We start from the raw sequence: 27,156 nt of genomic DNA on the forward strand, positions 1-27,156 counted from the left end.
TATCGGATTGATACCCAAATTTGTGGGTATCATCCAAAACTAATGTAAAGCATCCAAACAACAGAAGAATAAGTGATTATTATATTTTAACAGAAGTGTAGATAGAACATGTTAAAAGAGAAAGTAAGCAGATATTAACAGTAAATGAACAAGTAGATTAATAATTTATTTTCTACCACTTGTCCTTAATAATTTGGACAAAATAATAGAATGGAAAATGACACAATATGTTGCTGCATATGTCAGCAGACTAAATTAGGATTCTTTGTTTGTTTACTTACTTACTACTAAAAGACAAGTTGTCTTGTATGTTCACTATTTTATTTAAGGACAAACTTGCAATAAGAAACATATGTTTAATGTACCCTAAGATTTTTTGTAAAAATAAAGCCAATAATGCAATTTTTTTGTGGTACCCTTTATTTAGAAAAGTACCGAAAAGTATCGAAATAATTTTGGTACCGGTACCAAAATATTGGTATCAGGACAACACTAGTATATTCTATTGAATTTTTTTTCTTATACTATTGTTTTACTAGACGTTACAATTTCTTAATAAAAGTAGGGGCGTTACAATATGAAAATGTAATACGATGGTTATTGTGACCGAAATCATGGTTATCATTACTATCACAATGTTGCTCTAAAAGTTCTTATATACACACTGACATCATTAACCAAGTTTTATTTTTCAAACATTAATGTGTCTTGTATACATGTTAGCATTTACGCTAGCTAGCGATTTAACATATTAACTGTTTCTCCTGGAAATGAGCAGAATCACTGAGCTTATCAATGTGTGGTAATCAATTTCATGTTTACGATAATTAAAATTAGAAATGGTAATACTAACCGTCAGTCGTTTTACCGCAGTTTATTATTAGTCCTAATTAAAAATCATGTTAAATGTTAAAATCGGGGTGTCTTTTGAGCAGCCAAGAATGAAATAAATAAGTTTCAACTCAATTTTAATGGAGAACGTTTATTTGAGATACACATATTTTTGGGTTACGAGCTCCGTCAGAGGACCATTTAAACTCTTTAGCCAAGTACTTCTCTCTATAATAAGTTGAACATCCAATGGCAGACATATTATCTGGCGTTATGTTTCACAATATTATGCAAAACCAACTTTTCTTACCTTCTGGGACCTGCTGATGTGTATTTGAGATCTGCATAAGTCCTGAAAATGTGCGCTGGTCCGCCATTGTAGTCTGTACCAACACCATAGTCGATAAGCTTTTTTATTTTTCACTATCTTCTTGTTATGGGGCATTCAACCTCTGCTCTTGTCATTTCTAATATAAAATAGCGTAATGTTCTGACTTATATCTCGCTATGGAAGCGCTAAAGTGAGTTTACATAATTCACCCACGGAACTTTAGTTATTACAGAGTTCCGGTCTGATGGTTTTTCACGGGACACATTTCTGGCGTTGTTGTTGCACTAGTGAGCCACGGATGAGGAGATGCTGCTCCGTTGTTGATTTAAGTAAAGTCTGAATGTCATTAAAACAGTTAGCTCCATCTTTTGACACTTCTTCCACTCCCGTCCTTGCACATAGCAGAACCACCAGGTTCTGTAACAGCTCCTTCCCTCAGGCCATAAGACTCTTGAACGCATCATAATAATCCCCTCAATTCCCCCCAAAAACGGATTAACTCGGTGGAATATAAAGACAATATAACATACATCCATAAACGTGGATGCATGTGCAAAAGGTTATGGTTGAGGAATTCACATTAGTCGCATAATTTTGGTCTTCACCTCTGTGTGAATGATGAGATTATCGCAGATCTTCAAGATGCAACCTTTTAATCAAATTTGAATAATAGGATATTGAGACTGATTTTGTGGATGTAAAGATTCATTTTTTATTTATAAATGAAATTGTAAATGGGTATTTGGTGGGTAGATTCTGAAATATATTGTATTGTATTTTGTAAATTATATGATGATGTATATTTTAACTGTTGGTCCCTGTCCATAAGCTGTGTGCTTCTAGGGATGACCTTTTTGCAGAACGGACTCTGATATGCAACACTGAGACGCTAATGCATGTTTTTATTACAGGTTGTATAGATTATTGAAACGCCCTGCTCTCTGGTCTTCCTAAAAAAGTTATTGCACCTTTACAATTACTCCAAAATTCAGCGGCACGTGTCCTGACGCAGACCAGAAAGCGGGCTCACATTACACCAGTTTTAAAATCTCTGCATTGGCTCCCCGTGTGTTTCAAGATCAATTTTAAGGCTATTCTTATGGTTTATAAATGTTTTTATGGTATTGGGCCTTCTTATCTTTCAGATCTGCTTTTACCTTATGAGCTTTCCCGGGCCCTGAGATCCTCCGGCACTCATCTCCTAATTATTCCCAAAGTCAGGACACAACGGGATGGCATCTTTCCACTATTATGGCCCCCGTCTATGGAACAGCTTGCCGGAGGAACTCAGGGCTGCAGAGAACGTTCATGTTTTTAAGAGCAGGCTTAAGACCCACCTTTTTGATTTAGCTTTTACCTGATGTTAATTATTTTATGAAAGTCATTTGTATTTTACTTTTTATCCTATTATTTATGAAATATTTTATTTAGTTATATATATTTATTTATTTATTTACTGTATATATATATATATATATATATATATATATATATATATATATATATATATATATATATATATATATATATATATATATATATATATATATATGTATATATATATATATAGTTTTTTTGTTTTTGTTTTGTTTTGTTTTGTTTGTTTTTTATGTTAATCTTCATATGCTTACTTGTATTTCATTCTTTATCTCTACTCATGGTTCTTACTATTTTACAAGTTTTATTATTTTTATTTTCCAACGTTCCTCAGATGAGCCACCTGCCTTAGGGGGAAGCTTTTGTGTCAGCGTCCTGGTGGCCATGGTCTGATGACCTTCTGTTGCAGATGGCTCCTGTGATAGTGTTTACTCACATGTCTCCTCTGTACTCAGCCATGCAATCATCGGTCCGTATAGTTGCATATGTGTGTATGTTGTGTGTGTTTGTGTTTGGTATCTGTGTCCGTGTTTACGTATGTGATAATGGGGGATAGGGGTCACCGTGGTATTGTTTTTAACCTGGTAAAGCATTTTGCATTGCATTTTTTATGTATTAAAAGTGCTTTATAATTAAAAGCTTGATTTGATGATATTAACAAAAGAAACAATAATGAAATAGAAAACTATATCCGTCTGTCTGTAAATAAATAAATAAATAAATCTGAACCTTATTGCTCTTTTATCCTGCATGTTGTCACGAGCTAATGCAAAAACATTCTGTTCTTATCCGTACTGTAAAGTTCAAATTTTAATGACAATAAAAGGAAGTCTAAGTCTAAGTCTACTTACGAGATTATTGCATTTGAAAAGGCTACTTGCCTTATTATTATTGTCATTACTGGTATAAGATCGGTCGGTCGTGAGTTCAAACCCCGGCCGAGTCATACCAAAGACTATAAAAATGGGACACATTACATCCCTGCTTGGCACTCAGCATCAAGGGTTGGAATTGGGGGTTAAATAAACAAAATGATTCCCGGGCGTGGCCACCGCTGCTGCTCACTGCTCCTCCCACATCCCAGGGGGTGAACAAGGGGATGGGTCAAATGCAGAGGACACTTTTCACCACACCTAGTGTGTGTGTGACAATCATTGGTACTTTTTTAAAATTATTATTACATTGGTGCTTAATTTGGTCTGAAAATAATGCTGACCATAATACCATTTATCGGCAAAACATTTTTACACATAGTAGATCAACGACATGTTGTCAAATGGCGCTCCTTGAAGGTTGAACCGATCGAGTGTATGTGAGAATGCTTGGTATTGAAGCACTGGAAAGAAGCGGTGAAGTCATAGGAGAATCATGCATAAGCGCCGCTTGTTACAAGAGTTGACAGACACATTCCGCCTCGGCTAACTGGCCGATAGATTTACAGTCTCGGCGGGACTTTGGGAAGAAGACACGACCGAAGCCTTAAACAGTATCGCATGCAAGTGCTAATGCCTTGGACGCTTTTAAAACACGTCTTCATGGTTATTGCACATATATGTTGTAAATATGATGCATTTTACTGCACCGTTGTGCCATTGGGGAAGGGTCTATGCAGAGAAGGAGCAGGTGGTCGGGCCAGTATAATATAGCGTCTGTCAGCAAAGAGGGCCAGCTACTCATGCATTCCTTCATCCCGCTCACTTTCATCCACCCTTCTCCTCATCCTCCCTCGCTCTTGTCACCAGCCTGCAACCCCCACCACCACCACCACCACCACTACCGCCCTGGACTGTGATCCTAACGATATTCATTTCTGCCATTTATGTCTGTCAGTGCTCATTTCGCCCCAGGGAGACAATGAATTAGGAGCAGCGACAGACAAGTTCTTGTTCTGTTCTTCTGCGTGCTCGGGCGAGTTGTTTGATGTCGTCCGCATCCAAATCAGAGATGGGTCGAGGGGGGAAGGAATAGAGGGGCGGATACTTCCCCTGAGTTCCACTACTCTGCCAAACAACTATCTTTATAGCTGCGAGACCCTGATGTGCATCGACTATATACAGTAAGGCGTGAGATACAGTCTGGTGTGCCATGGGAGATTATGCAATTTCACCTATAGGGGGTAAAAATATTTTTTGCAAATAAGTAATTATAGTCTGAAAATAATGTGCCGTTGTTGAGTGTCGGTGCTGTCGGCAGTGTAACAATGTTATACTCGTCCCCTCACTCACTCTCTCCAGGCTCGACTACTGCAACTCACTTCTTGTCGGGATCCCCCGCAAGAACATTCAGAAGCTGCAGTACATACAAAATAGTGCTGCTAGGATCCTGATGTGAGTGCGGAAATACGACCACATCACACCGGTTCTCAAAATCCCTTCACTGGCTTCTCGTTCCACTCAGGATTGATTACAAAGTCTCCCTACTAACTCACCAGTGCCTCCATGGAAATGCCCCACTCTACCTCAAATAACTGCTCACGCCCAAATCCTCCACACGACAGCTCCGCTCCGGACAGGCTGACCTCCTCCAACCTCCGAGGACAAAGCTCCGAACTATGGGAGACCGGGCTTTCTGCTCCGCCGCTCCCAGTCTGTGGAACGCTCTCCCTGACCACCTGAGGGCACCACAGACTGTGGATGCTTTTAAAAAAGGCTTAAAAACCCTACTTTTTATAAAAGGCTTTTGTTAGATATATGTGTGCTAGTTCTAGATCAGTGGTTCTTAACCTGGGTTCGATCGAACCCAAGGGGTTCGGTGAGTCGGCCTCAGGGGTTCGGCAAAGCCTCCGCCGCGGAGGTCAAGACACACCCGACTCATCGTGTAAATAAAAACTTCTCCCTATCGACGTATTATGGATACCCCCAAACAATGTTCCCTCTAATTTTCCATATGCGTGAGCAAACGTAAAAACTCCTTGAGCATTCAGTGGAGCACATGTGAGCGACGTCAGACGTGCACAAGCACTGTGGCCACACCAGCAGCACACCTGTTCCAAACCTGACTAAATAACAAGTAAAATGTTGTATTATTATAATCAAATGACAGCAGTCATTTCCATGAGATTATTTTCTAATATAAGTGTTTTGGCCCACTTACAATGACAATAACAAAAAATATTGTTTTTCATGAGCTGTGCACTAGTACTGTATGTCTGGGTGGGGTTCCTGCTTTGGAAATAATTTGTACCCCTTTCAGATATCACATTTAGTTCCCACTAAAACATTCACATGTTGCACAATGAGATGTAAACATGGGATCATGTGTACATTCCTGTAACTTTCTGTTTGTAAAATATATCTTTATTAGTATTTCTTTAATATAATAACATAGTTTCATTAAATTAAGATTAAATTAAGAAAAAAACATTGTATTTTTCACTAAAGAAGGGTTCGGTGAATGCGCATATGATACCTCTAACAAGGTTAAGAACCACTGTTCTAGCTATTAGGCTGTTCTAGTTTTTATTTTATTTTACTCGTTGGGGGCACCTTTTTGTGGTTCTAGCGTTGTTGTTTTTTTAAATGCACTGAAGCACTTTGAGATTGTTTGTTCAATGTAAAGTGATTTTACAAATAAAATCTATTATTATTCCATATCAGTAGGTGGCAGCAGGTAGCTAATTGCTTTGTAGATGTCGGGAACATGGTTTGTCGTGATCCCAATATGCAGACGACAGCGGCAGGCATCCATCCATTTTCTACCGCTTGTCCCTTTTGGGATCGCGGGGGGTGCTGGAGCCTATCTCAGCTGCATTCGGGCGGAAGGCGGGGTACACCCTGGACAAGTCGCCACCTCATCGCAGGGCCAACACAGATAGACAGACAACATTCACACTCACATTCACACACTAGGGCCAATTTAGTGTTGCCAATCAACCTATCCCCAGGTGCATGTCTTTGGAGGTTGGAGGAAGCCGGAGTGCCCGGAGGGAACCCACGCAGTCACGGGGAGAACATGCAAACTCCACACAGAAAGATCCCGGGCCCAGGATTGAACTCAAGACTACTCAGGACCTTCGTATTGTGAGGCACATGCACTAACCCCTGTTCCACCGTGCTGCCCCGCGCGGGAAGCATCATGCAGGTAAATATGTGTCTAATGCTGAAACCAAAAATAAACAAAAGATGAGTGCCCCTAAGAAAAGGCATTGAAGCTTAGGGAACACAACTAAAACTGAACTGGCTACAAAGTAAACAAAAACAGAATGCTGGACGACAGCAAAGACTTAATGTGGAGCAGAGACGGCGTCCACAAAGTACATTCGGACATGACATGACAGTCAACAATGTCCCCACAAAGAAGGATAGCAACAACTTAAAGATTCTTGATTGCTAAAACAAAGCAGGTGCGGGGAATAGCACTCAAGGAAAATACCAACAAAACAGGAAAAGTCACCAAAATAGAAGCGCGAGACAAGAACTAAAACATTACACACAGGAAAACAGCAAAAAAACTCCAAATAAGTCACGACGTGACGTGACAGGTCGTGACAGTACACCTACTTTGAGACAAGAGCTGTAGTGATGCATACTTGGTTCTGGTTAAAAGTCATATCCAACAATTGTGACGACTTTTCACTGTCAATATCGGCTGCTGAGTTTCATTTTTTAATGTTTTCTGCTGGTGGTGTGCCTCCGGATTTTTTCAATGAGAAAAATGTGCCTTGGCTCAAAAAAGGTTGAAAAACACTGCAGTAAGGAACACCCTGTGTGCAGGGGGTTCCTGCGCGTAAAAGGCTTTCTTTATGTCTCCGCCCGTCACCAAGGGAGTCGGAGAGAAATGACACATCCCCCCCCACAACATCCTGTCAGACCCTGGGGCCATTCTGCTGAATTATAGCCTCCCCAAACCCACTTCAGTGCCTTTGTAAATACCGTATGACTCGCGATGAGAGTAGGCGTGCGCACAATTGTCTGCACGCTCCCAACCAATGTCGAGTAATAGTCAATTGACTCGGAGACAAGTTGCCATGAATCATGCACTGTACGAAAGAATGGCGATAAAATGGTCTAAATAGTGCCACAAGGGTGCAGTGTTTTTTAAAAACTGGCTTTTTATTCATTCTTACTGTGGACACGGGTGGATGGAAGGTGAAGTCGAACGGTGATTTTTTTACCTTTGGAAAGCTGTTACCAAGGCCAGGCGTGAGGTCAAAGTACCACTGATAGTCAAGTGTGGTGAAATTACCCTCTGCATTTGACCCATCCCCTTATTGCACCCTCTGGGAGGTGAGGGGAGCAGTGAGCAGCAGAGGTGGCCGTGCTCGGGAACCCTTAATTCCAACCCTTGATGCTGAGTGCCAAGCAGGGAGGTAATGGGTCCCATTTTTATATTCTTTGGTATGACTCGGCTGGGGTTCGAACTCACGACCTACCGATCTCAGGGCGGACACTCTAACCACAAGGCCACTGAGCAGGTCGCATGCCCATTGTTCCCTACCATTTTTTTGCTTAAAGCAATCATCATAGTCGTACAATTGACATACTGACCCGCATATAAGATGTCTGAACAAAAATGTTGTCTTATATTTGGCCTCTAGAGATAAACAAACCAGCAGGTGGCGCAAAACGACTTCTCTCCCCCAAAAAATAAAAATCGTATAATCAATGTCGATATTTGACGTGTATCAGGGTATTGGTATTACGGCGTTCCCACGAAATTCGCGGAAGTTACATTGTATGAATATTTACATTTAAAAGCCCTCCGCATACTCTACACCAAGGGTACCTACTAAGTATAAAAATTAACCCAAAATGTTTCAATGAAAGAAACAGCTGTTCTAAATGTGTCCACTGGATGTCGCAATAGCAATTATTTGTATCTTTGTAGATTATGCTACATATGTACAAAATAAACCACATGTTAGTACATCAGTCGAGGAAAATGATCAAACTACATAAATAACATACCGTAATTGGATTTTGATATATACTTTTTATCTTGATATATTGAAAATTAACACCAACATTATCACATAATTTATTCAGAAAATATAAATAACAACAAATAAAGTATATATACTATTAACCGCAACAGGTAATTGTAAAAACAACAACAACAACATTATGATTTGTGCAATTTCAGAATGTGCTTGTTCTAATTTTAAACAAAGAAAACAATCTGAAGTTGTCTTTATTTTTAAGTTATCATGCCGTGATTTTACCAGTACGGCCCACTAAAATGAGTATGACACCCCTTCATAGAACCTTAAAAACACTTCCTATGCTCCGAAAACTATGGGCGACCATTTTCACTGCCGGCACGATACTGGTATTGGAGCTTTAGGTAGTGGCCAATACAGATAATAATACGATACAATATACGCGTGAATTATAGTACAACATTGTATTATTTTGTAGTGTGGAATGTTAGAAAAAGGCTTGACCAAAGTGAAATTACTTAGAGAACATCTTTAGGTATGAAAACACTAACCTTATGACTAGGGATGTTCGATAATATCGGACTGCCGATATTATCGGCCGATAAATGCTTTAAAATGTAGTATTGGAAATTATCGGTATCAGTTTCAAAATTATCGGTATCGTTTCAAAAAGTAAAATGTATGACATTTTAAAACGTCGCTGTGTACACGGAAGTAGGGAGAAATACAGAGCGCGAATCAAACCTTAAAGGCACTGCCTTTGCGTGCCCGCCCAGTCACATAATATCTACGGCTTTGCACACACACAAGTGGATGCAAGGCATACATGGTCAACAGCCATACAGGTCACACTGAGGGTGCCCGTATAAACAACTTCAACACTGTTACAAATATGCGCCACACTGTGAACCCACACCAAACAAGAATGACAAACACATTTCGGGAGAACATCCGCACCGTAACACAACATAAACACAACAGAACAAATACCCAGAATACCTTGCTCCACTAACTCTTCCGGGACGCTACAATATACACCCCCCGCTATCCCCCCACACCTCAACCCCGCCCAGCAATAATGCACTTTGTGACTTCAATAATAAATATGGCAGTGCCATGTTGGCATTTTTTTCCATAACTTGAGTTGATTTATTTTGGAAAACTTTGTTACATTGTTTAATGCATCCAGCGGGGCATCACAACAAAATTAGGCATAATAATGTGTTAATTCCACGACTGTATATAGCGCTGTCGGTTCATATCGGTATCGGTAATTAAGAGTTGGACAATATCGGAATATCGGATATCGGCAAAAAAGCCATTATCGGACGTCTCTACTTATCACTGATGTATGCTTTTGAAGTAGAGTGGTAATTGTTTTTTGGTAACACCTTGTGGTAAAAAATAATTCATTTAAATTAAGCTCACGACGCAGTAAGTTGAATGATACGGACATGTTTGTTACTGAATGAGTTATGTTGCCGATTTTAAGATAAAGCTTATAAAAAGATTGTAGGTAGGTGTAGAAAAAGAGGGGTTGTCTTAAATGTGTCTTAATCAAAATCCATGCCTGATCTACTATCAATTTTGTGGGATTTCTTATTTTATTACCTATTACCTATCGGGCTTAAATAGGACCCGAGGAAGATCTAAAGAAAAAAATAAAAATAAAGAAAAAATAAAATAAACACCTGTCGGCAGCAATTAATGCGTGTCATGACTAAACCACTTTATTAGCATGATAATGTCAACACAAAGTTAACATCCCCAGGTGCATGTTCCCTGTTGCATCAATGTTGCATAACAGCCTGTGCAAACTCCTAAGAAGCTAAAGGCTCTGTTTAACAGGGCTGACTGTTTAATCAGAGGAGTAAACACACCTGATTTGTTGTCAATACTAGAGCCATAGTAATAAACAGATTTTTTTAATCAATATCCTAAAACTAGTCCTGTCACATGATTAATGTATTTAATCAGATTTGGATTAATCACGATAATCCTAGTTAATTACTTGCTTGCATGAAACATTTGCTTGGGACAAGCGTGGATGGATGGATGGATGGATGGATTAACAAATGTAAATGTTTTACTTGAACACACGTCATTTATTTGCTCAAAACTTGGTAACAGTTTTGACTTAAATACCGCTGGAGCAGGCCGGTTGGAGTTTCCTCACTCATCTTTGCACTGACGTATGATTTTAAAAAAAATGTTTTTGTTGTTGTTGTTTTTATTTTACTTTTGTAGCTGTATGTAGAAATGGCTGGTTGCATCAATTCTGCTCTTTTAATGTCCTTTGTGTTCTTTGATGTTTCCCTCTTACACACATGCTTATGTGTGCTATGGCTATGAGGTTTATTTCTTCCTTGGCCTCAGTCCGGACCAACTCTTCAGCATTTTCCTGTTTCTCACCTTTTTTGTAAGGGGCGCCGGAAGCTGGAAGACCCGTCAGCGATCCTGTTCTGTCTCCCTGTAATGTTTGCCTGCTATTCGAATGGGATTGTGCTGAAAATCTTAATTTCCCCTGATTTATAAAGTATTTCTGATTCTGACTCAACCTGATCACTGACTGTAGAACAACCCATGCTGCCTCAAAATAAATTGTGTGATTACCGTATTTCCCGGACTAAAGCGCACACTGGTATATTAGCCGCACCCACAAACTTTTTGAAAAAAAAATCATATACCTTAGCCACACCGCATATATATACATTGTGAAGTAAGTTATTTACACAGAAAATTTTGTTAATGTGTATTTACATACCTTAATTGTTTCCAAAAGTTGCCTGTAACACAGCAGTAAAACGGCTGATCAAACAAAACAGAAGTCATCGACATGGACCCCCTAGCTGCGGAAACTAGCTCTCCAACCAGCTAAACGGACTCAATAACTCTACGGTGACCTCCCTGTGAATTTACTTCGGAATTTGAGGAATTCAAAAAAATACAAAACAATTACGATAGCACGTACACATTTGCATGAAAACACTCCTACAGACATCACACATGGGACGGTTTAGTAAGTATACACAGGTTTGGTTATATTGTAAAACTTACAAATGGTGCTTGGAGTGATAAATGGAGAATCCATAGGATTTGAACGCTATGGACGGCTACAAGACAGAACTTACAGTTATAAGTAGAAATGTCCGATAATGGCTTTTTTGCTGATATTGTCCAACTCTTAATTACAGATTCCGATATCAACCGATACCGATATATACAGTCGTGGAATTAACACATTATTATGCTTAATTTTGTTGTGATGCCCCGCTGGATGCATTAAACAATGTAACAAGGTTTTCCAAAATAAATCAACTCAAGTTATGGAAAAAAAATGCCAACATGGCACTGCCATATTTATTATTGAAGTCACAAAGTGCATTATTTGTTTTAACATGCCTCAAAACAGCAGCTTGGAATTTGGGACATGCTCTAACTGAGAGAGCATGAGGAGGTTGAGGTGGGCGGGGGTAGGGGTTGAGGTGGGTGGGTAGCGGGGGGTGTATATTGTAGCATCCCGGAAGAGTTAGTGCTGCAAGGGGTTCTGGGTATTTGTTCTGTTGTGTTTATGTTGTTTTACGGTGCGGATATTCTCTCGAAATGTGTTTGTTATTCTTGTTTGGTGTGGGTTCACAGTGTGGCGCATATTTGTAACAGTGTTAAAGTTGTTTATACGGCCACCCTCAGTGTGACCTGTATGGCTGTTGACCAAGTATACTTGCATTCACCTGTGTGTGTGAAAAGCCGTAGATATTATGTGATTGGGCCGGCACGCAAAGGCAGTGTCTTTAAGGTTTATTGGCGCTCTGTTCTTCTCCCTACGTCCGTGTACCACTCCGTACAGCGGCGTTTTAAAAAGTCATACATTTTACTTTTTGAAACCGATACCGATAATTTCCGATATTACATTTTAAAGCATTTATCGGCCGATAATATCGGCAGCCCGATATTATCGGACATCTGTAGTTAAAAGCTCTAAAAAGAAGCGCACAGCAAGCGGACTCGTCAAAAAACCATAGCACAAACAATAACATACTTCTTGAGTGTCTTTGCTTCTTTGTTGTTGTTTTTTTAACTATTTGCATTAGGGCCGTCAGCGAAGAAAAAAATCCATAAATTAGCTGCACCGTTTTATAAGCCGCAGGGTTCAAAGTGTAGGAAAAAAGTAGCGGCATATAGTCTGGAACGGTATTCTGCATACATACATGAATAATGTGTCAATTGTTTTGGGATTTATGTCCTTTGACATTATTATATTTGCAGAGGTAGAATATGTCATACCCTTTTTGTATTGGATCCATCCATCCATCCATTTCTACCGCTTATTTCCTTCGGGGTCGAGAGGGGGCGCAAGCCTATCTCAGCTACAATCGGGCGGAAGGCGGGGTACATCCTGGACAAGTCGCCACCTCATCGCAGGGCCAACAATGTACCTAACATATGGGTGTGGTGAGTGTATAAGTAAGTACCCTCTCTAGCCCTTTAAAAATAGCCTTTTCCAAAGTGGAGAAAGTGGTCAAATTCATTGTGTTTTCAATTGATGTTGGGATTGTGAAGTGCTGCACTTGTATTAAATAATGGAGAGCGACTTACATCATATGCACCGGATGAAACCTCTCTCTTTGTTTCTATTTTGTTCCAGCCTGGACAGACTTTATAATAGGAATGCCTACTGACCAAAAAAAACCTGGAAGTGCTGGACAAAAAAAAAGGGGCAACAAATGCTTAAAATACAAGACAATGTAAAGACACACACTGGCATCCCCCTACACATACACAATACAGCACAGGGACTAAAACATTCTGACCTTCATGGTAGGTTGCCATGGCGCCGTGTTGGTATGTTATAATGTCATCGCTTTTATAAAACCACAAACCCTTTCACAGTTCACAAACTGCTGCCAGTATAAAAGAAGGCATGCACACCCAAAGAGAGAGAGAGAGAGCGCTAAACGGTCATCAAAATGTATACAAATACTTAACTGCCACAAGTTTGCACCTACGAACAAAGCTGTTATCATGGGAGGATAGAAATAAAATATGCCCAATATAATTGTGTCACTTTCAATTTGTTTGGATCTTGATACACATTTTGCCTTTTGGAAGTAATGTACAACATAGGTTGTAGCGTCAAATTTTTTTCTCACCTAGACCTAATATTTTAAAGTTGTGTAAACGTATAAAAAGGAATTCAACACTGTTCAGGGCAAAACATAAAAACCCAACGTATTTAAGCTCACATAGCTCTCTGTGTACCTTCTTCTTTATATTCTCTTCTCAAATTCTTCTATTAAGAGCCCTTATTGATGCTGGTGCATTTTTGGGGGGCAAGTGTTGCAAAAAAGCTGAAAAAGAAATAAAAAGCAAAGTTAATTCTTGAATGTTCAATGAAGTGAGGTTTCGTGAAGTTTTACTTGATATACTTGCCCTAGACCAGGGGTCCCGAAATGGGATCCGGCCCGCCAGCGTCCACAATCCGGCCCGCGGGAAGTCCCAAGTTAAAAAAAAAAAAATTGTTTTATTTTATTTGATTTTTTATTATTATTTTTTAAAATCTGTCCTTTCTAATCCATTTTCAACCGCTTGTTACTCTCTGTGTCTCCTAGCCGCTCAGGCAAATCATATTGTCTAAAAATGCATTTTCCCATCGATAACGTGACATCATGGCGCTCGGAATATATATGTATATGTGTATATATATATATATATATACACACATATACATACATACATATATATATATATATATATATATATATATATATATATATATATATATATATATATATATATATATATATATATATATATATGTATGTATATGTGTGTATATATATATATATATATATATATATATATATATATATATATATATATATATATATATATATATATATATATATATATATATATATATATATATACATTAGGGCTGCAACAACTAATGGATTAAATCGATTAAAATCGATTATCAAAATAGTTGGCGATTAAATTAGTCATCGATTTGTTGGATCTATGCTATGCGCATGCGTAGAGGCTCCTTTTTTTTTTTTTTTTTTTTTTTTTTAACCTTTATTTATAAACTGCAACATTTACAAACAGCTGAGAAACAATAATCAAAATAAGTATGGTGCCAGTATGCTGTTTTTTTTTTTCAATAAAATACTGGAAAGAAGAGAAATGTAGTTTGTCTCTTTTATCCGATTATTAATCGATTAGTCGAAGTAATAATCAGCAGATTAATCGATTATCAAATTAGTTTTTAGTTGCAGCCCTAATATATATATATATATACACTACCGTTCAAAAGTTTGGGGTCACCCAAACAATTTTGTGGAATAGCCTTCATTTCTAAGAACAAGACTAGACTGTCAAGTTTCAGATGAAAGTTCTCTTTTTCTGGCCATTTTGAGCGTTTAATTGACCCCACAAATGTGATGCTCCAGAAACTCAATCTGCTCAAAGGAAGGTCAGTTTTGTAGCTTCTGTAACGAGCTAAACTGTTTTCAGATGTGTGAACATGATTGCACAAGGGTTTTCTAATCATCAATTAGCCTTCTGAGCCAATGAGCATACACATTGTACCATTAGAACACTGGAGTGATAGTTGCTGGAAATGGGCCTCTATACACCTATGTAGATATTGCACCAAAAACCAGACAATTGCAGCTAGAATAGTCATTTACCACATTAGCAATGTATAGAGTGTATTTCTTTAAAGTTAAGACTAGTTTGAAGTTATCTTCATTGAAAAGTACAGTGCTTTTCCTTCAAAAATAAGGACATTTCAATGTGACCCCAAACTTTTGAACGGTAGTGTATATATACACACACACAGCCCGGTCCAATTTTAACCCAATGCAGCCCCCGAGTCAAAATGTTTGAGGACGCTTCCCCTAGACGGTGGTGGATTTTATTTGGACAAAACTAAAGAAAGGGCAAAACAAGTAAATAATTAATCTATGGATGCTCACTGAGCTGAGAGTTCCTTAGATACAGTTTTTCTTTCATGATGGCAGTGGACAAGAAGTCGTGAAAAAGCCATAAAGCCGAAGAAAACGTAGAACACGCACAGACAGATGATTTTCAGATGCTCTCTGATTTGAGCTCTAATATGCACTGAACAAAAATATAAACACAACACTTTTGTTTTTGCTCCCATTTTTCATGAGTTGAACTCAAAGATTTAAAACGTTCACAATATATACAAAATACCTATTCCTCTCAAATAGTGTTCACAAATCTGTCTAAATCTGTGCTAGTGAACATTTTCTTCTTTGCCAAGATAATCCATTCCACCTCACAGGTGTGGCATATCAAGATGCTGATTAAACAGCATGATTATTGCACAGGTGTGCCTTAGGCTGCCAACAATGAAAGGCCACTCTGAAATGTGCGCTTTTATCACACAGCACAATCCCACAGATGTCTCAAGATTTAAGGGAGCGTGCAGTTGGCATGCTGACTGCAGGAATGTCCACCAGAGCTGTTGCCCGTTAATTGAACGTTCATTTCTCTACCATAAGTCGTTTCCAAAAGTGTTTTAGAGAATTTGGCAGTTCATCCAAGCGGCCTCACACCCGCAGACCACGTGTAACCACACCAGCCTAGGACCTCTACATCCAGCAGATGCACCTCCAAGATCGACAGAGACCAGCCACCCGGACAGCTGCTGCAACAATCGGTTTGCAAAACAAAATAATTCCTGCACAAACTGTGAGAAACCGTTTCAGGGAAGCTCATCTGCATGCTTGTCGTCCTCATCGGGGTCTCGACCTGACTGCAGTTTGTCGTCATAACCGACTTGAGAGGCCAAATGCTCACATTCGATGACATCTGGCACGTTGGAGAGATGTCCTCTTCACGGATGGATACCGTTTTTTATTGTTCAGGGCAGATGGCAAACAGCGTGTGTGGCGTCGTGTGGTAGAGCGGTTTGCTGATGTCAACGTTGTGAATCGAGTGGCCCATGGTGGGGGTGGGGTTATGGTATGGGCAGGCATATGTTGTGGGCAACAAACACAAGTGCTTTTTGTTGATGGCATTTTGAATGCACAGAGATACCGTGACGAGATTCTGAGGCCCATTGTTGTGCCATTCACCCGAGACCATGACTTCATGTTTCAGCATGACAATGCACGGCTCCATGTTGCAAGGATCTGTACACAATTCCTAGAAGCTGAAAACATCCCAGTTCTTGCATGGCCAGCATACTCAACGGACATGTCCCCCATTGTGCATGTTTGGGATGCTGCGGATCGGCGTATACGACAGCGTGTTCCAGTTCCTGCCAATATCCAGCAACTTGGCACAGCCATTGAAGAGGAGTGGACCCACATTCCACAGGCCACAATCAACTACCTGATCAACGTTGTGCAAAGGAGATGGCACGCCTGTGCAATAATCATGCTGTTTAATCAGCATCTTGATATGCCACACCCATGAAGTGGAATGGATTATCTTGGCAAAGAAGAAGTGGTGACTAACACCGATTTAGACAGATTTGCGAACAATATTTGAGAGGAAAAGGTATTTTAGTGTGTATAGTAAAAGTTTTGGGTCTGAGTTCAACTCATGAAAAATGGGAGCAAAAACAAAAATGTTGCATTTATATTTTTGTTCAGTGTATGCTAGGGTTCATTTGGCGCAACTTGGTTAACTTTGCATGATGGCGGTGGATCTTTTAGCCTGTTTTAGGTAGGGTTGTCCCGATATTACTTTTTCACTTCCGATATCGATATTGGAGCTTTAACTAAGGGCCAATGCCAATATAAACCCGATACAATACCCTTATAAATCATAGCAGATACTTTTATTGTTTTGCAGTGTGTAATGTTAGAAATGGCTTGAGCAAGTAAAAATATCCAGAGACTGATTATAATAATGAAAAACACTAACCTATTTCTTAACTGGAAAATACTTATTATGCTGTCTTTACTTAATTTGAAGTGCAATGATAATGTGTTTTGTTCACAATAATTTATTAAGTTAAGAGTATGATCCTCATGATGCATTTGAATGATGCGGACACGTTTTTTTACTAGATACATTTTAATATACTTCTGCCTCGGAGAATTTGTATTTGTAAATTATATGCAACTTTAATTTTTGATACTTGCTTGTATAGACAAATGTTTTAGACGGCAATGTTGTTTAATTAAGGGCATATGGCCCAAATATTCACAGTAGCACTATACATAATCATAATACCAGGGCGTCTAGTGAGGGGCATTTTGTACTCCCTCGTCCGAGGAAGAATGCTTTGCGGAAATCTTTTATTTATAGATCTGCATCACTCTGGAATAAACTGCCTCAAATTCTCACCGGCATTGAAAGTAAACAGGTTTTTAAAAATAAAGTAATATTATTTTATCTGAGTCTTTAAATTAGTTTGCTTGTTGATGATTTTGTTTGGTTTTATATTGTGTAGTTATATTTATATGGTGATTATTATTCTGTGACTGTAAATTGTTTGCTTGTTTTCTTATTGATGCTTTTATTTTTTTCTGTATTGTGTAGTTATAATTATATGCTTTTACTTCTAATTGTATTGAGTTTGTGGACCCCAGGAAGACTAGTGGGTTGTTGTGGCAACCAGCTAATGGGTATCCTTAATAAAAATCAAATAAAATGTCTAGCTTGTGTGCTATTGTGTGCTTAGCTGATGTGTACCTGCTAGCTCCTAGTAGACTATAATCTACAATGTTTACCTTTTGTAAATGACTTGACTAAAATACGAAAAAATACCAACCTTATGTGCTTATTGAAGGACATTTAGATGTTCACTAGCTGTCCAGCTTTGCACGAGTAAACGCACTGCAGGACTGCTTGTATTGGAGCTCATATCGGAGATTTTAGATGAAAGCCAATATAATCCAAAACTAGTTTTTTTGCTGATATCGAACTGATATCCGATATCAATATCAGATCGGGACACTGTGCAAACATGCAAAATGGAAATTTGAAGTGCTAAACTGAGCTCTAGTGAATTACATTACAGTCTTACATCAAACTATATGCATTGTTCTAGCAAAATGTCCCATATTGTTGACTTGAATATTTTACTCAAAATTGAAAAAAAGCTGCCACTATGAAAAACAAAAAATACCTGTCAAGCCATATTGTTTTGTTTGTTTCGACTCATTGGCTTGTCTGCCGCCATTGAGTGATGACAATATTTCACACTAACCCTCCTATTACTTGCAATGATGCACACCCGTTTCGCTCAGAAAGTCGTTTACACACCTTGGTAGGTGGGGTTGATGTGCCACATCACACATGGCATCAAAACATCAAGATTTCCTCTAAGCTGTCCGCCCACCTGCATCCCAAGCTTTTAACACATAACTAATAATAGAGATACATCAGCATGATGAGTGCGCTATCACAATTAGATTACACATGCAGCTGTCATCTCTCCAGAAAAAAAATGGACGTCTAATTTGTGGACTTTAAAGGACGAAACGACCAAAGAAGAGAGGCAGATTGTTGTTAGGAAGTACAACATGAAGGTGAAATTAATGTATAGTATGCATTTACATGCCAGTAAAAGATCACTATAGGAATTAGGAATAAGACTTGCAAATACTAAATGGTAATTCTAGTTTCTTTTACTTGTGTATTGTTGTATGTTTTTCATCTGTCGAAGCTATTATTTAGTATTATTAGGTATTCATATTTAGTCTTCCATTCTCTATTATAGACCTTGTAGTACTTAGAGACAAGAGGTTGACGATCAGTGATTGCTGAGACATGGAGGGGGGAGGTCAAACAAAGCTCTGATTCTTCCTACTTCTTTTCGGACATGTTGAATTGCACAGGCGTAAGCGGCTGAAATCATCATCATTAACCAGCCACAACATGAAGAACATTTGCACAACCCACAATGTAAATATGTCTTTGACAACATGCTAATGTTATCAACTGTAAAAGTACACTACATCCTTCTAAGAGACATTTCGAATAGTGTGCAGCTACACTCGAGGGTCAACACATTAGAAACAGCTCTCAAACTAATGCAATGCCGTACAACCACAATATCAAACACACACAGGTATCTCAACTTAACTTAAGAGTGTTGAGATAAGAGCGGTTTCTCGGCTAATTGCTATGCTTTAAGTTGCAAGCAAAATATTTGATATACAAGCATCCCCTCCATTAGTCGGTGTGGCAAATGTCACAGTAGACATCCGCCCGAAACATCCGGTCTTACTCACTAGCAATAGTTTGTGGCTAGAATCCGACATAAAGGATTGTTTTCCAACTATTTAAAAGAAGAACGTGGGTGTGAAGATGCGGATTATCTTCATTGAAAACAAGACCGATTGTGTAGTCGACTTTACAAAGCCGTCAAGTTGCTAGTCTGCACCATACTGAAGCAGGAGGAGTCTAACGCCAGCCAAGGACGTTAAAATGATATATAAACGGTGGACATGTATCCATAAAAATATGGAGAAGCTGCTGACGGTGTGTTTGTCGGAAGGGAGGAGATACTGTAAAAGTCCACTCTCTTAGGTAAATACTGTGCATTTTATTACATTACTTCATAAAACTACTGTACGTTAGGGTATTCAATGATATAGTGATGCTGGGCCGGACTGATGCTACACCCCTCCCTCACTGGACTGTTTGGTTTCTCTTAGAAGACCTTTTGCCTCTCATCCAAGTACACTTAATCAGTTCATGCTCATAGACTTAGATTGGTCAGATCAAGTCAAAGACCAATCTAAGTTGCCTGTAAAACATAATCTATGCAAAAGTTGGGCAAAAGAACCATCGTTACATGTTATGAAGACCACAAGGAAGTGTGTTAATTGTAGAACAAATTCATAGTTTGACTCCTTTAAGAGCTCTCTCACAGAACCAATTAAGCTCTTTAATTGAAGTACTATTGTTCTATATTGGTACAATATTTGTATATTTTTTAGTGCAGGTGTACCAAATGAAAAGTTTGGTAACTGTATATACCGTATTTCCTTGAATAGCCGCAGGGGCGTTAATTAATTTAAAACCTCCTGTCACACCTGCGTTTACCGGAAACCGGCGGGATGGCCGTGCATGCGGTAATTATTTTAAAACCTCTTCTCACTCCGGCGTTTACCAAAAGGAATCTATAAAATTTAGGCGTGCGCTTTGAGTGTGATGTAAGCATACCATCATGAAAAGCACATTTAATTAAAAAAACGTTATTATGGTCTTACCTGTACTTATAAATGGAGTCCATTTGCAGCTCCTTCTGACCAAAAGCATCGATAACTTGTTTATAGAAGTCTTCCTTATTTTCTTTCTTCAGTTTTAAAAGTCTCTGTTTCGATGGAGATATTCCTTTAATTATTACATCCTGCTTCGATTGAAAGTCCAGTTTAGAAAACTGTTTTATTTTAGATACCGGTATGTAATCCTTGTTAAAATGAAGAAAAAAAAATCTCTTGCTGCGTGTGTTCACTTCTTCTGCAGTACCGGAAGTCGCAAGAAGGATCACTAGCGCGGCAGCGCCCTCTACCACCAGGAGGCGGGAGTCATTTAATGACTTATACAGTATTTCACACACGCAGCTACGGTGTATTAATAAAACATAGCTGCTTACTGTTCTCTTTAGCATACTGTACCGGTATTCAATAGCTTGGACCTTAAATCCTACTGAAAAGCTCTTTATCTTTTTTCCTTTGTGCGATTGTAAACTACTGAAAGCAGCTTCCTCCATTTTGAAAATGAGGTCAGGTAGAGCGTCACTCGTGACGTAACGAATTTGACCCAGTGGAAGTTCTAGCCATATGTTAAATATTTTGCTAAACGAGTTTGACCCGGCGAAAATTATAGACATGCGATAATAAAATTAATATTTTGCAAAACGAATTTGATCCAGCTTCAATAATAAACCGGCGATAAGGCCAAGCATGCGTTAATTATTTTGAGAAACGAGTTTGACCCGGCAGTAATTCTAGACGTGCGAATACTATATTCCCTGCGCCAATTCAAGGAAATACGGTAATTAGAATAAGCTCAAAACATACATATATACTGTATATATACAGTACAGGCCAAACGTTTGGACACACATTCTCATTTCAATGTGTTTACTTTATTTTCATGACTATTTACATTGTAGATTGTCACTGAAGGCATCAAAACTATGACACCTCTGAAGTGAAAACCCAAAACTACTTCTCGAAGCTCATCGAGAGAATGCCAAGAGTGTGCAAAACAGTAATCAGAGCAAAGGGTGGCTATTTTGAAGAAACTAGAATATAAAACATGCTTTCAGTTATTTCACCTTTTTATGTTAAGTACATAACTCCGCATGTTTTCATTCATAGTTTTGATGCCTTCAGTGACAATCTACAATGTAAATAGTCATGCAAATAAAGAAAACACATTGAATGAGAAGGTGTGTCCAAACTTTTGGCCTGTACTATACACTATATTGCCAAAAGTATTTGGCCACCCATCCAAATGATGAGATTCAGGTGTCCTAATCACTTGGCCCGGTGTATAAAATCAAGCACTTAGGCATGGAGACTGTTTCTACAAACATCTGTGAAAGAATGGGCCGCTCTCAGTGATTTCCAGCGTGGAACTGTCATAGGATGCCAACTGTGCAACAAACCCAGTCGTGAAATTTCCTCGCTCCTAAATATTCCAAAGTCAACTTTATCATAGGAAAAGTGAAGAGTTTGGGAACAACAGCAAGTCAGCCACCAAGTGGTAGGCCACATAAACTGACAGAGAGGGGTCAGTGGATGCTGAAAAGCATAGTGCAAAGACTTTCTGCACAGTCAGTTGCTACAGAGCTCCAAACTTCATGTGACCTTCCAATTAGCCCACGTACAGTACGCAGAGAGCTTCAAGGAATGGGTTTCCATGGCCGTGCAGCTGCATCTAAGCCATACATCAGCAAGTCCAATACAAAGCGTCGGATGCAGTGGTGTAAAGCACGTCGCCACTGGACTCTAGAGCAGTGGAGACACGTTCTCTGGAGTGATGAATCATACTTTTCCATCTGGCAATCTGATGGACCAGTCTGGGTTTGGAGGTTGCCAGGAGAACGCTACATTTCGGACTGCATTGTGCAGAGTGTGAAATTCGGTGGAGGAGGAATTATGGTGTGGGGTTGTTTTTCAGGAGTTGGGCTTGGCCCCTTAGTTCCAGTGAAGGGAACTTTGAATGCTCCAGGATACCAAAACATTTTGGACAATTCCATGGGATGGCACTTCCAGTTCATATGTCAGTAAAGGCAGGTGGCCAAGTACTTTTGGCAATATAGTGTATATATATATATATATATATATATATATATATATATATATATATATATATATATATATATATATTTAATATATATATATATACACTACCGTTCAAAAGTTTGGGGTCACCCAAACAATTTTGTGGAATAGCCTTCATTTCTAAGAACAAGAATAGACTGTCGAGTTTCAGATGAAAGTTATCTTTTTCTGGCCATTTTGAGCGTTTAATTGACCCTACAAATGTGATGCTCCAGAAACTCAATCTGCTCAAAGGAAGGTCAGTTTTGTAGCTTCTGTAACGAGCTAAACTGTTTTCAGATGTGTGAACATGATTGCACAAGGGTTTTTCTAATCATCAATTAGCCTTCTGAGCCAATGAGCAAACACATTGTACCATTAGAACACTGGAGTGATAGTTTCTGGAAATGGGCCTCTACACACCTATGTAGATATTGCACCAAAAACCAGACATTTGCAGCTAGAATAGTCATTTACCACATTAGCAATGTATAGAGTGTATTTCTTTAAAGTTAAGACTAGTTTAAAGTTATCTTCATTGAAAAGTACAGTGCTTTTCCTTCAAAAATAAGGACATTTCAATGTGACACCAAAGTTTTTAACGGTAGTGAGTTTATATATATATATTATATATATATATATATATATATATATATATATATATATATATATATATATATATATATATATATATATATATATATATATATATATACACAGTATATAATAGTGTGCAGAGTTTCTTTCTTTATAGCAGCCTGTCGAAATTGTGTTTGCTTATATTTAATGACTGTTAATGCACACTCAAACATGCCTGCAGCAGATATATGCAGCCAAGAAGACATAGTGAGGCGGTCAAGAGGACAAGGCGAGAGTCGTAAATCCAGATGGGACAACAAAGCTCTTTGTCAGTGGTGAGCTGACATATGGACCCCGCTGCTGATACCTCACGCCTGTCAAAAAGTTAGCTGCTGCATGTACACTACGTTCGTGCGGACAAGCAGTCTGTATTAAAAGCAGCAATGTGTGTGTGTTCGGTACGAACAAAGCTTTTTTCCAGGACCTTCAGGGTCAGCCTCCCACGGAGAAGCTGTCAAGGTCCCAGGCGGGGGGTTAAGTGGTGTGTCGGGTACTTTGACTGCGTGTCTTATTGCGGACAGCGCCTGCCTTCTATAGGGCGGCAAAGGTCACCTGATAATATAGACATGGGTGTGCATGCACTCAGGACCGCGCACAAACCTCCGTGCATACATACACAGTGGTACCTCACATGCATGTACATGAGGGAATTTGCACGGTTCAAGGCCAATTTGCACTTATCCTTGTGCCGCTCACACCATAGATGTCTTATATCCATAAAGACCTTGCTCATGCATGTGTTGGTTGTAGACAGACCTTCTGTAGAATCAATACTGTAAATAACGTGTAAAGAAGTGCTTTATAAAGGACCTTGTTCATAGATATCTAAGGATAAGGATTCTCACTCTTAAAGGCCTACTGAAATGAAATGTTTTTATTTAAACGGGGATAGCAGATCCATTCTATGTGTCATACTTGATCATTTCGCGATATTGCCATATTTTTGCTGAAAGGAATTAGTAGAGAACATCGACGATAAAGTTCGCAACTTTTGGTCGCTGATAAAAAAAAGCCTTGCCTGTACCGGAAGTAGCGTGACGTCGCAGGTTTAAAGGCTCCTCACATTTCCCCATTGTTTACACCAGCAGCGAGAGCGATTCGGACCGAAAAAGCGATGATTACCCCATTAATTTGAGCGAGGATGAAAGATTCGTGGATGAGGAACGTGAGAGTGAAGGACTAGAGTGCAGTGCAGGACGCATCTTTTTTCGCTCTGACCGTAACTTAGGTACAAGCTGGCTCATTGGATTCCACACTTTCTCCTTTTTCTATTGTGGATCACGGATTTGTATTTCAAACCACCTCGGATACTATATCCTCTTGAAAATGAGAGTCGAGAACGCGTAATGGACATTCACAGTGACTTTTATCTCCACGACAATACATCGGCGAAGCACTTTAGCTACGGAGCTAACGTGATAGCATCGGGCTTAACTGCAGATAGAAACAAAAGAAATAAACCCCTGACTGGAAGGATAGACAGAAAATCAACAATACTATTAAACCATGGACCTGTAACTACACGGTTAATGCTTTCCAGCCTGGCGAAGCTTAACAATGCTGTTGCTAACGACGCCATTGAAGCTAACTTAGCTACGGGACTTCACAGAGCTATGCTAAAAACATTAGCTATCCACCTACGCCAGCCAGCCCTCACCTGCTCATCAACACTCGTGCTCACCTGCGTTCCAGCGATCGACGGCGCGACGAAGGACTTCACCCGATCATCGATGCGGTCGGCGGCTAGCGTCGGATAGTGCGTCTGCTATCCAACTCAAAGTCCTCCTGGTTGTGTTGCTGCAGCCAGCCGCTAATACACCGATCCCACCTACAGCTTTCTTCTTTGCGGTCTTCATTGTTCATTAAACAAATTGCAAAAGATTCACCAACACAGATGTCCAGTATACTGTGGAATTTTGCGATGAAAACAGAGCTTTTTGTATTGGATACAATGGCGTCCGAATACTTCCGCTTCAACGATTGACATCACGCGCATACGTCATCATACATAGACGTTTTCAACCGGAAATTTCGCGGGAAAATTTAAAATTGCACTTTATAAGTTAACCCGGCCGTATTGGCATGTGTTGCAATGTTAAGATTTCATCATTGATATATAAACTATCAGACTGCGTGGTCGGTAGTAGTGGGTTTCAGTAGGCCTTTAAGGTAATGTTTACATTCAATACTAACACAATACGGCAATGCTGAACAGCATTTTTGTTGACCTTACCCTGAATGAGGTGAAACGAGGAGGATGCAATAAGCAGATTAGGAAGGGGACAAGATGACAACAACAAAGAACGCCTCTCTGGACTAAGGTAATGTAGTTCTTTTTTTTACAAATCTGGCATCTGTGCAGATGGTGTTGGATTGTTAACCACTCAACAGCCCATTCAAAAGCACCTTATGATTGACTGGTGACTCATCAGTGGTGCACAGAAGAAAGGTCAAAATCATCATAAAGGATTTGAGCATCTGCAATATTGATAGTCGACACTCATTTACTGTATGACTATATTATCGTTTTGACTTGAATAGTGAGTATTTCCTTCTTGTTTTGGAGTCCACATAAACCAACAGGTGCACTTCCACCCAAAGGAAGCAGAGCTTTCCTTCATGGCACTAAGGCCATGTCTACACTAAGTCTAGGAAAGTGTTATATAAATCTAATCCATTATCACGATTATTATTAATGTATGATCCTGTGACGTCTTGGTATCGGATTGATACCCAAATTTGTGGTGTCATCTAAAACTAATGTAAAGTATCAAACAACAGAAGAATTAGTGATTATTACATTTTAACAGAAGTGTAGACAGAACATGTTAAAAGAGAAAGTAAGCAGATATTAACAGTAAATGAACAAGGAGATTAATAATTCATTTTCTACCACTTATCCCTAATAATGTTGACAAAATAATAGAATGGAAAATGACACAATATGTTACTGCGTATGTCAGCAGCTGAATTTGGAGCCTTTGTTTGCTTACTTACTAATAAAAGACAAGTTGTCTTGTATGTTCACTATTTTATTTAAGGACAAACTTGCAATAAGAAACATGATTAAAAAACCCTAAGATTTTTTTTTTAAATAAAGCCAATTATGCCATTTTTTGTGGTCCCCTTTATTTAGAAAAGTACCGAAAAGTATCGAAATAATTTTGGTACTGATACAAAAATATTGGTATCGGGACAACACTACTTGCTACGGAAACAAAGGTTGATGATGATTGACGGGTCCACACCACGATGACAATTCACGATAAAAATGCATGCCTGAGGCTGACACCTTAAACCAGGGGTCTGCAATTTGTGGCTCTCGAGCCGCATGCGGGTCTTCTGCCTCCTTGTTGTGTCTCTCTCAGATTTGTTGACGCCGCAGTAGGAAAAGTTAGCATTTTTAAAAAAAGAGTTCCATAATTTCCAAATGCCTATCAGGCCGCAAGGAAGGCAAGTAAAAGAGACTACCGTATTTTTCGGAGTATAAGTCGCACCGGAGTATAAGTTGCACCTGCCGAAAAGGCATAATAAAGAAGGAAAAAAACATGTATAAGTCGCATTGGTCGGGGGTGGGGGGCGGGCATGGTTGTGGCGGGGGTTAGGGGCGTGGTTAAGAGGAGAGTATATTTACAGCTAGAATTCACCAACTCAAGTATTTCATATATATATATATATATATATATATATAAATACTTGACTTTCAGTGAATTCTAGCTATATATATATATATATATATATATATATATATATATATATATATATATATATATATATATATATATATATATATATATATATATATATATATATATTTATTTATTTATTTTATT

At 38.9% G+C, this 27,156-nt stretch overlaps 1 protein-coding gene across 2 annotated transcripts in view; it reads right to left on the reverse strand.

Moving 5' to 3' along the window:
- efna5b (ephrin-A5b) overlaps positions 1-27,156 on the reverse strand; it is a 261,018-nt gene that overhangs the window by 82,116 nt on the left and 151,746 nt on the right. The window lies entirely within an intron of this gene.

This window comes from Entelurus aequoreus, linkage group LG17, assembly GCF_033978785.1.
Source record: "Entelurus aequoreus isolate RoL-2023_Sb linkage group LG17, RoL_Eaeq_v1.1, whole genome shotgun sequence".
NCBI classification, from domain to species: domain Eukaryota; kingdom Metazoa; phylum Chordata; class Actinopteri; order Syngnathiformes; family Syngnathidae; genus Entelurus; species Entelurus aequoreus.